The following is a 14,724-nucleotide window of genomic DNA, read 5'->3' as shown; positions in this document are numbered from 1 at the left end:
AGAGAGGTGGGTATTCTTTTTGCCATTTCTGCATCACTTTGTCAGCTACTCCCTATAGCAAGGAGTATAAAAGGCTTCATCGAGGTTGCTTCACTCCAGGCACACTGACATGTGCAGATGGATCCTTGGCTCTCCTTATCCCCGAGTGCAAGCAGACAAGCAGAGTGACTTCTCATATCCACTCAGACCCAGGCTGGCTTCTCACTCATGTTCTTCTTGCCTCAATACCCTCAATACCACCTTCCTACTGCAACACCAGTGCTGGGATTATAATCTTTGACCAACAGGATAAGCATTTCCATAGGCTTCCTAATAAGTTACTCTGCTTAGACCAAGCTTCTACAGTGGCCCATCAGTCAAGCACAAAACCCAAGTGAGCAAACCCTGACTCCTTTCTCTAGGTTCAGTTCAATTTCCTATTTACCTCCTTCCACATGTGAGTAAGCACAACACCCACAAATACTATGACTATTCCTTTAGGTATTTCTAGGAATAGAAATAATACCACATGTCACTATATATTTGTGTTGTGTTTAATTTTTTTCCCCAGCAGCTGTTTATCTTTATGATCTCACTTGATCCTCTTCAGGGACACAGCCCTCTCTCTCTCTCTCTCTCTCTCTCTCTCTCTCTCTCTCTCTCCTGCAGGAAGTGTTTGGTGCTGCATGAGTACAATAAAAGAATAAAGAGTTCCCTATCTGAATGTCAGGTTCCAGTCACACTAACAACTATGGTATTGTTGGAAATGAACCTGATCAAGCATAGTCAGAACAGACATGAAACTGTCTGTCAATGAAGGAAGTTTTTCTTCACAGATTCCTAGGAATTTATGCCACGGCCTGGAGGATCCAAGTAGGGGAGGGACATCCTAACTTGTCAGGAAGTGGAAGGAAGAAAGTGGAACACCCTCTGGATCCTGAGTTGAGGTTATTTCAGGATGGAAAGGGGCAATTAGCTTAGCTATGCTACCAACGTTTAAGATGTATCCACTGAATCCATTTTTAAGACTATGAGCTGGAACCGTGTCCTTAGAAATGACAGCCTGGTGCAGAGTATTGGTGTGGTGTGTGAGGGTGTTATAAAACTCATAGTTGAACGTGGTGTGATGACACACACTTGTAAACCCAACATTTGAGAAGAGGAATGATAGAACATCGAATTCCAGACTAATCCAGTTCTCTTGGAGACTAATCTGGGCCCAAACAAGCAGATAGTGGTTTGGACTTTATAATCCAAAATCTGCATGTGGGTGGTTTGCCTTCTCTGGGACTTAACTAGTACTATATTCGGCAGTCTTTCCAGTTCAAAGCCTCAAATGACAGATCATCAAAGACATAGAGAATAAGACACAGACATAATCAATACCAGCCTTAATCAAGTCACTGGAACTATTGAGACCTCTGTTTCCTTATCTACACAATGAAGGTACTGTATGAAGTAACCTTCAATGTTTCTCAACACACTCTGGTTATAAAGAAAACATTTCTTGGCTCCAGTGTTAACATGCTTTCATATATTTTTTATGATGATGAAAAATAACCATAGTTAAATAAGATTCCCAATTGGAGGGTATTGTTTATGTCTGGGATAACCGTTGTTTTCCTAAACAGAGATAAGCCTGACGGTTTTACAACCAAAGCACTTAGTGTCACTTACACATTTTTTCCTTAATGGGATTTTACCAGATAAGATAATCGAGTTATCTAGAAAACCATAGAAAGTTTAGATGAGGAAAATGTCTGATGAATGTCACTCATAGCCATGAGAATGTGAACCAGCTTGCTTTGAGTCCAGTCTAGCCCAACCCAGGCTCAGAGAGAGAGAGAGACAGAGACAGAGAGAAAGGAAGAAAGGAAAGAAAAAAGGAATGGACAAGGAAAATAAATAGACCTTAGAAGATGACAATGAAGGTACAAATTGCTTTATGGGAATAAATTATCAGATGTAAAAGGAATTAACACGAATCTGGAAAAGGAAAGTCTTCCTTCTCCCTCTGTAAGTGGGAACAGTAGGAACAGTAAGCGGTACATGGTATTGCCTATAATTCCAGCACTCAGGAGGGTGAGATAGACAGATCCTGAGTTGGAGGCCAGCATGGTTACATAGTGAAGCCCTGTCTCAAAAACACACAACACACACACACACACACACACACACACAAATGCTAGCAAAAGCAAAATGAAAAGGGATGTGGAAATAGTGGGGACAAATGTGTATCTGAATAAATTGTAAGTCTGTGGGCTCACAGGTAGATGGTAAGGTCCCCATAAACCCAAGGTGTGAGTGCTCATCAGTGCTCATGAGTTAATTCGTTTCAGAGTGGGTAGAGTAAGAATTTGTCTTTATACTTTGCATTGTGAGGTATTAAGAAATACAGCCTGGCTCCATTTGAGAGACACAGAAATCTGAGCAGGGATAATAACAGTTAATCGCACCACAAGGGCACACCACTGGTTTTGGGGCCAGATTTCTAACACCTTGTGGCAATGTACAGCAATCCAAACACGTGGGTGAGAAGACAGGAGCAGATGGAGTTGTGAGTAGCCATGAAGAGATGGGGGAATCCCAGAGGGGTGAAGTCTAATCTTCAAAGTGCTGCTGAGGGATTTACCATGGATCCCTGGTGGGTAGGAAAAACAGAGAAGCTATGAAACTGTTGAAAGTGTGAGAGGAAAAGAAAAAAAACAACTGAAGAATGAAGATTCCCTTTCTGAACACTCAGTAGTTCTTTAATTTGCTTAGCTGTTCATTCACTCTGTTGTGTTTTTTCAATTCTTATTTGTTATTATTTTTATTTTTTCTTTACTTTGGAGAATTTCGTGTATACAATGAAATATGATCATATAGTCTCCATCCCTGCTCAGACTTCCCTCAACTTGTACCTCTCCAAACTCATCCATAGCTATAGGGACGAAGGGCCATCCATCCATCAGAGCATGAGAATCCTACGACTGGTCACATCATCTTATAACCCAAGATGGCTTGCAAATGACTACCTAACCAGCCTGGCCTCATAGTTATATCACTGCTTCTGCCTCAGCCTTCTGACTACTGGGACCATGCACATGAGCCACCATGCTTGGCTTAAGAACAAAGTTTTATTAAAGTTAAAGAGCCTGACTGCATTGGAAGAATATAACCACTTTAATTTGGGGTAGGGAAGATGGTGATCAGATTGTAGAATATTGAAATTTACTATCACAGAACTCAGGCTACTCCAAGGCCCTGATTTGGCAATGTAGTTTGGATTGCTGATGGGGAAGGACTTCGGGTCAGAGATGAAGATTGGGTTGTTGGATAGGTGTCTGCATTATGCAACCACAGGTGACCTTGGCAAGGTCTAGGGAAAACTGAAGATTGTGAGTCACACAGAAAGCCTAGAAATGACAGCTGGACAGTGTAAATAGCAAACCCAAGAGCTTTTGTTCAACTCAGATATCACAGTGTTATTCATAGATGGGATTTCACTTAATCTTTATAGCCCATAAGGTAGACATGACTGGTCATGTAATTTTATAGCCAAATAACGTGAGATTTAAATCAGGATTTGTCACACCAAATCACTGGGCCAAAAAGTGGTGGAGCTGGAACTCCAGCCCTCACTTCCTGACAATTGATCTCAAGTTCTTGCCAGGATAACACACCTCATTGCTGAGATAAAATTTTACCCCTCGGAAGCATACATGTATTTGACACCAAGTCTTAACAAAAATGCTTAATAAAAATATTATAATGTAAAGCATGAGATTAGATAAGATTTTGTTCCCCTGGAGCCACTGACTGAAATGAAGAATGTATTTCCCTCAGCTTGTGCTAAAAACAACAAAAGGCCTATGCATACACATCAGGCAACACTCTCCTTAGCTGCTCAATGGTAAATGTAGGAGCTTCTTGACATACTATCTATTCTTATTCCTGTTTTGTTTTGTAAGCAGGGCCTCCTGTAGCCCAGACTGTCCTCAAACTCACTATGTAGCTGAGGCTTGCCTTGAACTCCTGAGTCTCATGCCTGTGCCTCCTGAGCACTGGGGTTATAAGCATCCATCATCACCTGTCTCTTTCAATTCAGTTATATCTGGACAAGAATATTACATAGCAGAAACTGAAGGTGTTGATGGCCCTCTGAGTGCCATGCCTTCCCACCCAGCCTAGTGGTGTTTAAAACAGAGACAAGTACTTGATACCAAAGGTAGAATCCTAGAAAAGTCAAATAAATAGATACCAATCTAGGCCCTCCAGTGGCAATCTAGGAACCAGAAAGAATACTGACAGGCATGCTGATGCTCAAGGATTCATGTTCTGTTACCCAGATAACTATTACAACATTAGCATTATGTACATGTGTTGAGAAAACACCTCAGGAAGATGTCATGGACTAAAGAATTAGTTACGATTATCACCATCCTACCCACATAAACCAGTTTCCAGCACTAACCTTGTCAACTTGATTGACTACTGATGAGGGACTTCAAAATGACTAGCTCTACTGTGTGAGTAATCTGTTTTCAGATGAACTGCTTTGCTTAAGGAGCTTATCTTCCCTGGAGACCCTAATTTGAGACAGATCCAGGTTCTAATCTCTTGAGGAAAGACATCAAACAATTGGATAAGAAATATCTTCTTATATGATTCCAATGACATTAATTTTGCCAACTTGATTACACTATGGAATATCTATTTATGAGGTACATCTTTGGGTCTACCAGTGAGGATTTTTCTGAAGGTGATTAACTAGGGAGTGAAAATCAATCCTGAATATGGATGGCACAAATCCCAGTCTGGATTTGCAAGTTGAATGAGAAGAGAAAAAGGAGAGACACAGCTGGGTATCTGTTTTCCATTTTCTCTGATTCCTCATCTGCCCAGATGTGATCAAGGATCCTGGATTTCTGCCACCACAACCACAAGTCACTCCTGCCAACTTACTTTCCCCACTGTTAACAGATTATACCTTCAAACTGGGAGCCCAAATCAGTCCTTCCTCCTTTATGTCATTTATTATCAGTTATTTGGTCATGGTATAAGAAAAGTAACTAACAAACCCAGGAAGGTGGGTCCAGGTCTATTGGGGCCTGCAGAGTTGAGGATGAACCAGACTTAAAATAGAGCCTAGGTCCTAATACGGAAATGGTTGCCTTAGGGTATCCAGGCAGAGAGGTCCACAGGCAGACTTCAAGACGTAGCTGAAAAACTACACTCAAATTCCTGGGCCTGTGAGTATATGAAAGATGGGTTGACAGAACTCTAAGATCTAGGGAGAATCCACTATGGAGAGAACCAAAGGACACCACAGTAACAACCAGTATGGATAGACAAATGAAGTCCAATCATCACCCTCAAATTGCAGGTTGAGGCTTTGGAAACTCATCATCAAATCCCAGATTCCAGCTTAGAGGGGGAGAGCACACATAATGCTACACTCTGGCAAAATACGTGTTTGAAGTCCAATATGAGTAATAAAAATTAAATTGCAGCTGGGCCAGGCAATGGTGGTGCACGCCCTTGATCCCAGCACTCAGGAAGCAGAGGCAGGTGGATCTCTGTGAGTTCAAGGCCAGCCTGTTCTACAAGAGCTAGTTCCAGGTCAGTTAGGGCTACACAGAGAAACCCTGTCTCAAAAAACTAAAATAAATAAATAAATGTTGGATTGCTTCTGAATTGGAAAATTTAGATTCATATCAATTAAATTGCTGTCCATGCCATTTGCCTCCTTCATAATTCATGTTTAGATACACATACTGAGACCCATACAGTCTACACATCATTCTGGCTTCAGTGGTCACTCAGTCAAGTAAATAGATACAGCAGGAAACATCTGAGTTTCTAGGCTGCATCTCTGAACAAAATGTTCATGATCTTATGGGTCTTATGGTTTAGTCCATGGAATGAATGGACAATGTTTAAACCTCATGCTGTAGTCAATCAGGACAATGAAAGAATCACATCAAAGTCAAGGAAATAGTTGGGGCTTTTGGTAGTTTCAAATGTGGTGCTTTCTTAGGGACAATATTGAAGCAAATTAACTGGAATTCATGTTCTTTGAAGTACCAGCTATAGTTTTAGTATAGTAAGTCCATTTTTCTTTTTTCCATGACAGGATTTCTCTGTGTAGTCCTTATCCTAGAACTTTCTCTGTCAACCAGACTGATCTGGAATTCAGAGAGATCCACCTGCCTCTGCCTTCTGAGTGCTAGGATTAAAGGTGTGCACCTCCACTACCTGGATAGGCCTTTTATCTCAAGAAAGCAAGTGAGGAAAGAGAACGCTTATATGGGACTTACAACTAAAGCAAACTAACCAAGGATCCTATTAGTCTACTAATAGAAAGAGGACATCACAAAAATAAGCACAGAATTTACTTATATTAATTCAAATCCAAATAGGCCTATTTCTGAATTTGTGAAGTGTCAGGACACTAAGAAAACACAATCCTAGCCTCCAGATCTGCATGAGTGTCTCAGACCTTTCTAGCTGTGTAATCTTGGCGCTCTCTCTCTCGATTTTCTTTTCTTTATTAAGAAGCGTAAGAATTGGGTACAAAACTAATTTCTGGATTTTTTTTAATGGAGAAAAGAATCAAAACCCACAATAGAAACAACAAACCCAAAAGCATCATCGAGCCATAGCAGAACCCAGAAAATATATTCTCATACCTGGAACATTTTAGGTGCTTCATAACTGACCTTTTGGTTGAAAACGGCCTTTGTACCTTGTGGTTCTTGGTGCTGAGGTGCACAGACTCATTAGGAAGTCTTCGGACCTTAGCTGAATTCCATGAGGGGTTATTTGGCCTTTGACTCTTCTTCCTTGTCTAAGAGACAGCAGCAGCAGCTGTGCCCACCTTCTGGATGGCTTCTCTTTTGGCATATGACCCTTCGTGATTGCCACAGCTTCAGCCCCTTGGAACAGAGAGACTCAGCATGTGGAGTAGCTCAGACCTGTCGGTTTCCAGCAGCATTCCTGTAATCTTTCCATTGTTTAGGTAAGTGGGAACAAACACTCCCCCAGCATCTGCTTCTGTCCCTGGGCAGGTGCTATAGCTGGCATGGAGGCAATTAGGGACACTTTTTAGCCTTACCTTCCTATATATAAAAGGAAGTTAGATGATACAGTGAATTTTTATCACTTAAATGCTGTGATAATAAATGAAAATCATTCAAAACTCCGTCAGTGTATCACTAGCAGGTGTGCCTAAATTGCATATTGAAATAGGAACTGTGGGTGGGAGAGATGGCTCAGTGGGTAAAGGTGCTGGCTAAGCTGTAGTTCAATGGCCTGAGTTCAGTCACCAGAACTCATGCCAAATGTCAGATGCAGTGGCACATACTCCCAGAGCTCCAACAGCAAAATAGGAGGCAGAGATGGCAGGGTGTCTTGAAGCTTATTGGCCTGTTATCCTGAAATCCACCTCAGTGGCAGAAACAAGACAAACACACTCTGACTTTGTATGCATGCTGTGGTACATGTGTGCCTACACTTACATGCAGACATACAATCACACACTACAACATAAAGAATAAGTGGTTATGAACATGCTATGCATTGACGGGATTTCCCTTCCTTGTGAGCACAGTGAACATGGGGATGGTGACTTCAGGGACCCTCGGTGTCCCTTCAGACTTTACAGTGGTTTCCCTTTCTTTTACTGCACTTGTTTGTCTTCTCTCCCTAACGAACTTGGTACACAGGGCACTTGTCTTCTATGCAATCCTTTCAAATAAGCCTCTGCATCCACTGTCTTTTGATCTCTCTCTCTCTCTCTCTCTCTCTCTCTCTCTTCTCTCTCTCTCTCTCTCCCCTCTCCCTCTCCCTCTCCCTCTCCCTCTCTCTCTCTCTCTTTCTCTCTTTCTCTCTCTCCCTCTCTCTCTCTCTCCAGGCTTTGTAACTTGCTTTGCCTATAGGCCCTTCCTTCTTATCAGGCTCTCTGGAGCTTCCCAGGAGATTCTTAGCAAATTGCATGGTACTAATGGGTGTTGAAGAACTGCTGAGTTTTCTAGGAATTACACAACATCTCCTGGCATTTGAGAGTCAGCTATCATATACTGCCCTGTCTCTGAGAGCACTTGATATTCCCTTCTCCTAGCCAGAGTTCAGCTGTGGGAATCACCTTTTGCATTCCATTCACGAGTGTTCCCAGGTGCACCTCTCCTCAGTGACTGTGAGCACATGGAAGGCTGATCGTGGTTTCACAGGGAGCGCTTCTTAACCACAGGGCTTGATACAAACCAAGTTTGGGGATTCTGATTAGCAAGCCAAGAGATAAATCACTACCAGATTAGTCAGCTCACATGTAACACCTTGGCTCTTTGCCAAGCATTATGCTAGTGATTCCCCAGGTATCGAGATATGTATTTTGTTTGCATTCTCCTTCTGTAGGTAAGCTTTGGTTAGAGGCTGTGGTGTCTAAGTCATGGAGAAGCACAAGAAGGCAGGTCAGGAGTGTCAGTGGAGAGAAACATTCTACAGCTAGGAACCTTTAGCTTTTCTAAAACACATACATGAAAACACATTTTTCCTCTGCCTCTGTATAATGCCCACATTGTCTTGGGGACACAGGAGAAAGAGCTTTGCCAGCGTTAAACCACTCCTGGAAAGGGCATGCTTTTAATAAGCGGTTTCCTGGAGACCATCTGAAATAGAATCTTCCGGATGCTGAGATTTTCCCAGAATGGCACACTGAGAAACTGATTGGGCTTCTTCTGCAATAACATTCAAAACCAACAATTAATTTTTCTGTGAACAGACTCAAACCACAATGTTTGTAAATGGCATCAGAAGAAGCCATGCTGGCTACAGGCGTGAATATTTTCCTCCACAAGGAATGAAACTTGCCTGTATCCTAGCTCCACTGAGATAGCCCAGGACCGATGGGAATGCCGCCACAAAGACCACTCATCTCCAACATTGCCTCTCCCTGGGGAACACTGTCTTTTAAGGTGCCATGGGGATCAGTGGATGAGGCCAGCCTGAGGTCCTCGTGTCATGTCTGAAATAGGAAACAACAAAATCTTCATGGGAAAATGATGTAAAAATGAAAATAGCCTAAATATACAAGTATTATCTAGCACCCTGGGGAGAGTGTAAGTATAGCCTGAAAAGAGTGGGGTGTGTGTGTGAAGCAAGATAATGGAAAAAGGCAATAAAAACAGGATTATAAGCTTAGTCTCAGCTGTGTAAAGGATATGTCTGCTCTTGCTCCTTTCTCCCCTAGATAGTTCTCCAAGGTACTTCCCAATGCTCAGATGCTGTGGTTCTGTTTTCAAATAAATCATTTTGTTGAAAATAAAATGGATTTTTGATATACAAAGCAAAAATTTGACTATTTAATAACATTGTATAGGGGACATTTTTACCATTTGGTTGCAGATCAGAAGCCTGGAGATGTCTACTTAGGTCTTCCCTATTTACCTCCTAGTCCATCCATACCTCCAAAAGAATGATCTAATGTTGCTAGAGCCTCAGAAGGGTTTCCTCTTTGACTCTGAAACCGTCTCTGACTTCATCTCCCCCAACTACGAATCTCTCTCATGTGGTTTTCTCACTGGTCCAGGAGAAATTAGCATTCCTCCTTCCTGTTTTCAGTAGTTCCTGCACATGCATCAGAAACACATCTTATTGTCTTGTCACCACTGTGTGTGTGTGTGTGTACAAGGCCATCTTCTCTCGTTCTCTGCCTTACCTCCTTGAGACAGGATCTCTAGATGAGCCCAGAGCTTGTTCCTTTTTGGCTAGTCTAGTTGCCCAGCAAGCTCCTGAAATCCTCAGTGATCTTCCTGTCACTGGGATTACAGATGTGGAAGGCCATGTCTGGCTGTGACAGGGAGGACAGGGATCCAAACTCAAGTCCTTGCACTTGGGCAGCAAGAATTCTTGCCGACTAAATTATCTCCCCTCTCCTTGCCACTGTTTTCTTTTATTGTACTGACTAAACTTGTTGGTTGTAGATGCCAGCTCCTTTAAGAAAGGGTTGTGTCTTAATTGTTTTGGGATGCTCAAGATTTGTGGCAAGTCATGGCCCAGTGAATGTGTCAAAAAGTGCTCGGGGCTGAGAATGGGAAATGAACACAAAGTCCCAACCCTAACCAAGAAACTATTTGCAACTGATACCTGCTGGGAAAGGGAAATCAGTTTTCTCAGAGTGTCACTGGGTCTATTAACCACACTCCCAGGGCAGGCGCTATGCCAACACCAAACAGACACCATGTTTTTGTGACCATTTTGTTTTGGTAATTTTTGTCTTATTGCTTGTTTGTTGCTTATTTTTTTTGTCTTAGAGAAAGAAAGAGAACATGAAGTTCGGTGAGGTAGGAAGGTTAGAAGGATATGAATAAATGATTATAATGTATACAAAAACGGAAAAGAAAAAGTGGTTGACCAGATACTTTCTACATCTGAGATGGTTAAATGGTTTTAATATATATGATGTTACCTATTCAATTTATTAAAATATAACAATAAATTAATGCTCCAAATGGGCTGTACATGGGAAAGATATTACCAGAAGACAAAAGAGACTACCTTGCCCTACAACAGATTCCTTCTACAGATATGGAGAAATAGGATAAATCTTGTTTTATTAAAGACAGTTCACTGTACACACTTATTTAGCTTTGTATGCTGTCGTCATATGAAAGGGACGTCATTTTTCTACTTGAGCCATTACTAACCAAGTTAAAAGAACCAAGTAACACAACATGCTAAAATGCCAGCATAAAGATGCAAAAACAACTGCACCAATTATAGTTAGGAATGTAATTATGGTGTTACATTTTTCATACTCTACAATTATGTTTAGGAAATCACACAAATAGATCACTGACTTGAATGAAATGCATAAATTTGTAGCAAAGCTTTGTTGTCACAAAAAATTGTCAACCAACGCTCAAAGTTAATGATTATTGCACCCTTCTGTCATATTCCTGGATCCTCCACTAGGGTTATGTGAGGAAAAAAGAAAAGAAAAACCAATAAAAACTGGAATCGGAATCACCAATGTTATCAAGGAGGGAACAAATTATAATTTAGCAGCCAAGACTACAGCCAGGAAAATGCTGTGAAAGGTGTTGTGAGGGATTCACCAAAGAAGACCACTCAGACGCAGGATCAAGCCAATAGAGAGTCCTTAATTAGCTGGGCAGAAACTACACTAGATGTTCAGGACCTGAGTCCAGTCTTGAGCTTTTCTCAGGGTGAACTTTTAAGCATAAACCCGCAGCATCCTGGGTTGTCTGTCATTCCTCAGTTGGTAAGTAAGGACAGTTAGCCAGAAGTGAAACTCTAAAAGCTAAAAAGCAAGGTTGGTTCCATTAGGGATTTTCCCAGATCTATGGACTTTCCTGGATTAGGTCTTTGTTTCTACTGCCTATGTGCTGGGTTCCAAGGCCTTAAATGGTATGGCCATCATGGTGTCAGTTGTGCTAAGGTCTGGGGCCTTTGACAAAGGAAGAAAATTGCTAGAAAACTGTCCTTAAAAGAAGTTCTTAATTGGTCTAATTAATAAAAAAAAAACCCTGTAAGATCAGAGAGAAGAAGGAACAAGCCACAACCACACCTTACCTCCTTAGCATCTCACCAGGCAAGAGAGCAAGTTCCTCTTTCTCCCTGCTTTATATCCTGTTTCCACTCCACCATCTCACTTCCTGTCTATCTGTACAGACTTCCAGAACCTCTATGGTTAGATAGTAGCAAGCTCCATTCTCTGACCCTCAGATAGGCTTTATTTATACAAGCAAGATATCACCACACTAATATTTTCACACGAACAAAATTTAAGAACAGAAACGGATCTTTTTCTGCTATGGCAATAGAAATGCAAGTGCTTTTTCCAGTATTATAGAAAGGCAAATGTGTGTGCAATGGTAATTCTACTCAGATGTTGCAGAGTGGACCAGGAACACGCTTGTGGATTGTGAGGATGACATATGCTGTAATTCTTTCATTGGAATAATGGACATTCTAGGAGAAAAAAAGAGAATGAACACAGACATATAAGACAAAGGTGAATGAGACGTCTCATGTCTTAGCCACATTTGGATGCAATCACACTTCAATGCAGTCCATTCTGCTTTGATGAGACTTTGGTCTGGTTCCAAAATTCGATCACTTAACTAGTCTCCTGTGAGAATACTCAGAAGGTGTTGTCTTAAACAACAAACCTACTTATAATGATGGGGCCGCTCTGTGTAGCTGAGTGTGCATGAAACTGACAACTAACATCTATGTTTGGAGCAAATCCTAACCTTTCTTTCTATACCCTCCCTATGTGTGTGACTGCTTCTCTGTTTTCACAGTCAGTGGTCCTTATCACTGTCTCATCACCTCTAGCCGTAACACTAACAACAACTCCACATACATCATCACTGTAGTCATTAAAAGATTTTCCAGTTAGGAACTGCAGGGTCTCCAGCCAAAGTGACTGAGGTTACTTTGTCTCTGCCATTTGCTCAATGTAATTAGCCATCATCTCCAAGTTTGTTTTTTCATCTTCCCATTAACACTCAATACCATCCTTAAGAAGTGAGTAGTCACAGTCAGACATTAAATTATGAAACAAACTAGATACAGTTGCACAGAGCCCACAAGTCTCCAACAGTCTCAAACTTAGAGATCAACTAAAGGTATTTTTTGGCCAAGGTTTGCTTTTGTTCTCCTTAAAACAAAACAAAAATTAAAAAAAAAAAACAGAGCCTCCAACTGTTCTGTAGAGAATGTTTGACACAGTGTTCTGGGTTAGCAACCTCCTGATTAAAATATATTTTTTATCCTTTCCTGTAGGGGTGATTTCCACTTCAACAATCACCCTCTTGGATCATTCTGCTCCCACTAATGGTTAAGGATTTGGATACAATTAACCAAATAGTTTTCTCAGTATCGGTTTGATTATGTATGCCAGTGTGTCTGAACATGTGTGTGTGTGTGTGTGTGTGTGTGTGTGTGTGTGTGTTGGGTGGTAAGGATTCATACGTGAAAGCTAAAGAAGTTATTCTTTAGCAATAGGGTCTCTCCCTGAACCAGAAATTCATAATTTCAGGTATGCTGGCTGAGCAGGGAGCTTCCAGGCTCCCCTTGTCTCGTCTGCACAATTACAGGTTCATGTAGCCATGTCCTCCATTTCTATGTGGGGCATGGGAGATCTAAACTCAAAGCACACAACACAACAAACACTCTTAGTCACGGGGCTATCTCCCCAACTGCTCAACGTGACACTCTGAACACGTTTTTCTATACTCCCGCTCCTGATCTGGAGAGAGGCTCTGTCTCTGTCCCATCTCCTCCTGCAGCAGCTGTCAGTGTTCTTACACTTCTGTTCCCTCCATACATGCACAGAAATTGTTTCCCAATCTTAAGGTGACAGGTTGGAAGAAAAACACTTTTAAAAGTGATTACCAAATTGCCTAGGAGATGTACTTTTCTTTGTGAAGTTCCCTTTGAGCAAAGCTGTGCTATTACAATTCATTAGAAGCCTGGCGTGGTGATATTTTTCTTACTGCATGGCTGTGCATCAGTTTATTCTTCCCTTTTCACTCATGCCTCTCCTGTCCCCTAATGCAGACTTACATTAGAAAATAAATGATACTATTCTGTCTAATTTATTGATGATCGCTAATTTTCAGTATGGGTTGTGATTAGAATTAAAAAGTCAGAGAGATCAGGGAACAAATTTCGGAGTAATCCAATACAGAAAACCCAAAGACATAGAGGATTGCTTAAACCCTAAATTCTAGAAAGAACAGAAAGTATCTGGTGTCTTCATTACGAGTGCACTACCAAAACACAAACAAACAAAAAAGCTTTCTCTAGAGGGTCCCAATCCCTGTCTGAATGTTCCCAGTCAGGATCATGCAACACTTTTCTCACAGGTAAGACCCCTGTCTGCAACTGGGTGAAATGTCACTATGACTTAGAATTGTAGAATATTAAATTTACTGCAGCCCCTACAGACAAGGAAGATAATCTGGAGTCACAGAAAATGTATTGGGATTGGGATTCAAATTTGGTGTTTCTCAGTTACAGCCAAAATAACTTCTCTAGATAGTTTCCATATAGACTAAAACTGACACCTTCATGTCACTTTGGGAGTATGGGTGTATTCTTATGGCATCCAGTTTGCTATAAATTGCCTGAAGTGTGATTTTCAGTTTGGTTCCTTGTGTCTGGAAGAAAGAACCAAAAGAAAATGAGGTTCATTAGACAAAAACAGGAATGTATGGATGGTGTGAAAAGAAGTCAGGAAGTGGCTGGAACAACATTCTAAGTGCCTTTTGTAGAATATTCATGATCTACAATGATAATTATGGGGCAAAAAGAAAGATAGTTCTAATTAAATCAACTGAGAAACTAGAATAATCACAGTTAAATGGATTTTTAATTTTCTCTGCAGAGCACTCTATAAAAATCATGACAAGACAGCTGGGTATGATGGTGTCTATAGTCTCGGGCTAACAGGCACAAAGCCAACTTAGATGACCTAGAAAGACCCCATCTCAACAAAGAAGAAAGACAAACTTCAGAAGGAGTAGATAGAGACATGGAAAGATGCTTGCCATCATCCATCATTAAGGAAGTGATGAAATTTCATCACACACACGCTGAGAAGGGCCATCTTTGTAGACTCCTGAGAGCGACTGCTGGCAGGGAAGAGCACAAACAAGTTTCTCACACATAGCTGATGGGAAAGTAAAGTGGTGAAGCTACTCTAGAAAATGATTCAACAGTTCCTCAGAA

The 14,724-nt window shown here is 41.2% G+C and overlaps 1 pseudogene; it reads right to left on the bottom strand.

The window, feature by feature from the left end:
* Positions 1–12,142: 12,142 nt before the first annotated feature.
* Positions 12,143–14,602, bottom strand: LOC100769584 (annotated as a pseudogene).
* Between the last annotated feature and the right edge of the window lie 122 nt (positions 14,603–14,724).

This window comes from Cricetulus griseus, chromosome 5, assembly GCF_003668045.3.
Source record: "Cricetulus griseus strain 17A/GY chromosome 5, alternate assembly CriGri-PICRH-1.0, whole genome shotgun sequence".
In the NCBI taxonomy this organism is placed as follows: Eukaryota; Metazoa; Chordata; class Mammalia; order Rodentia; family Cricetidae; genus Cricetulus; species Cricetulus griseus.
The sequence above is the reverse complement of the archived record's forward strand: the minus strand, read 5'-3'. Positions and strand labels throughout refer to the sequence as shown.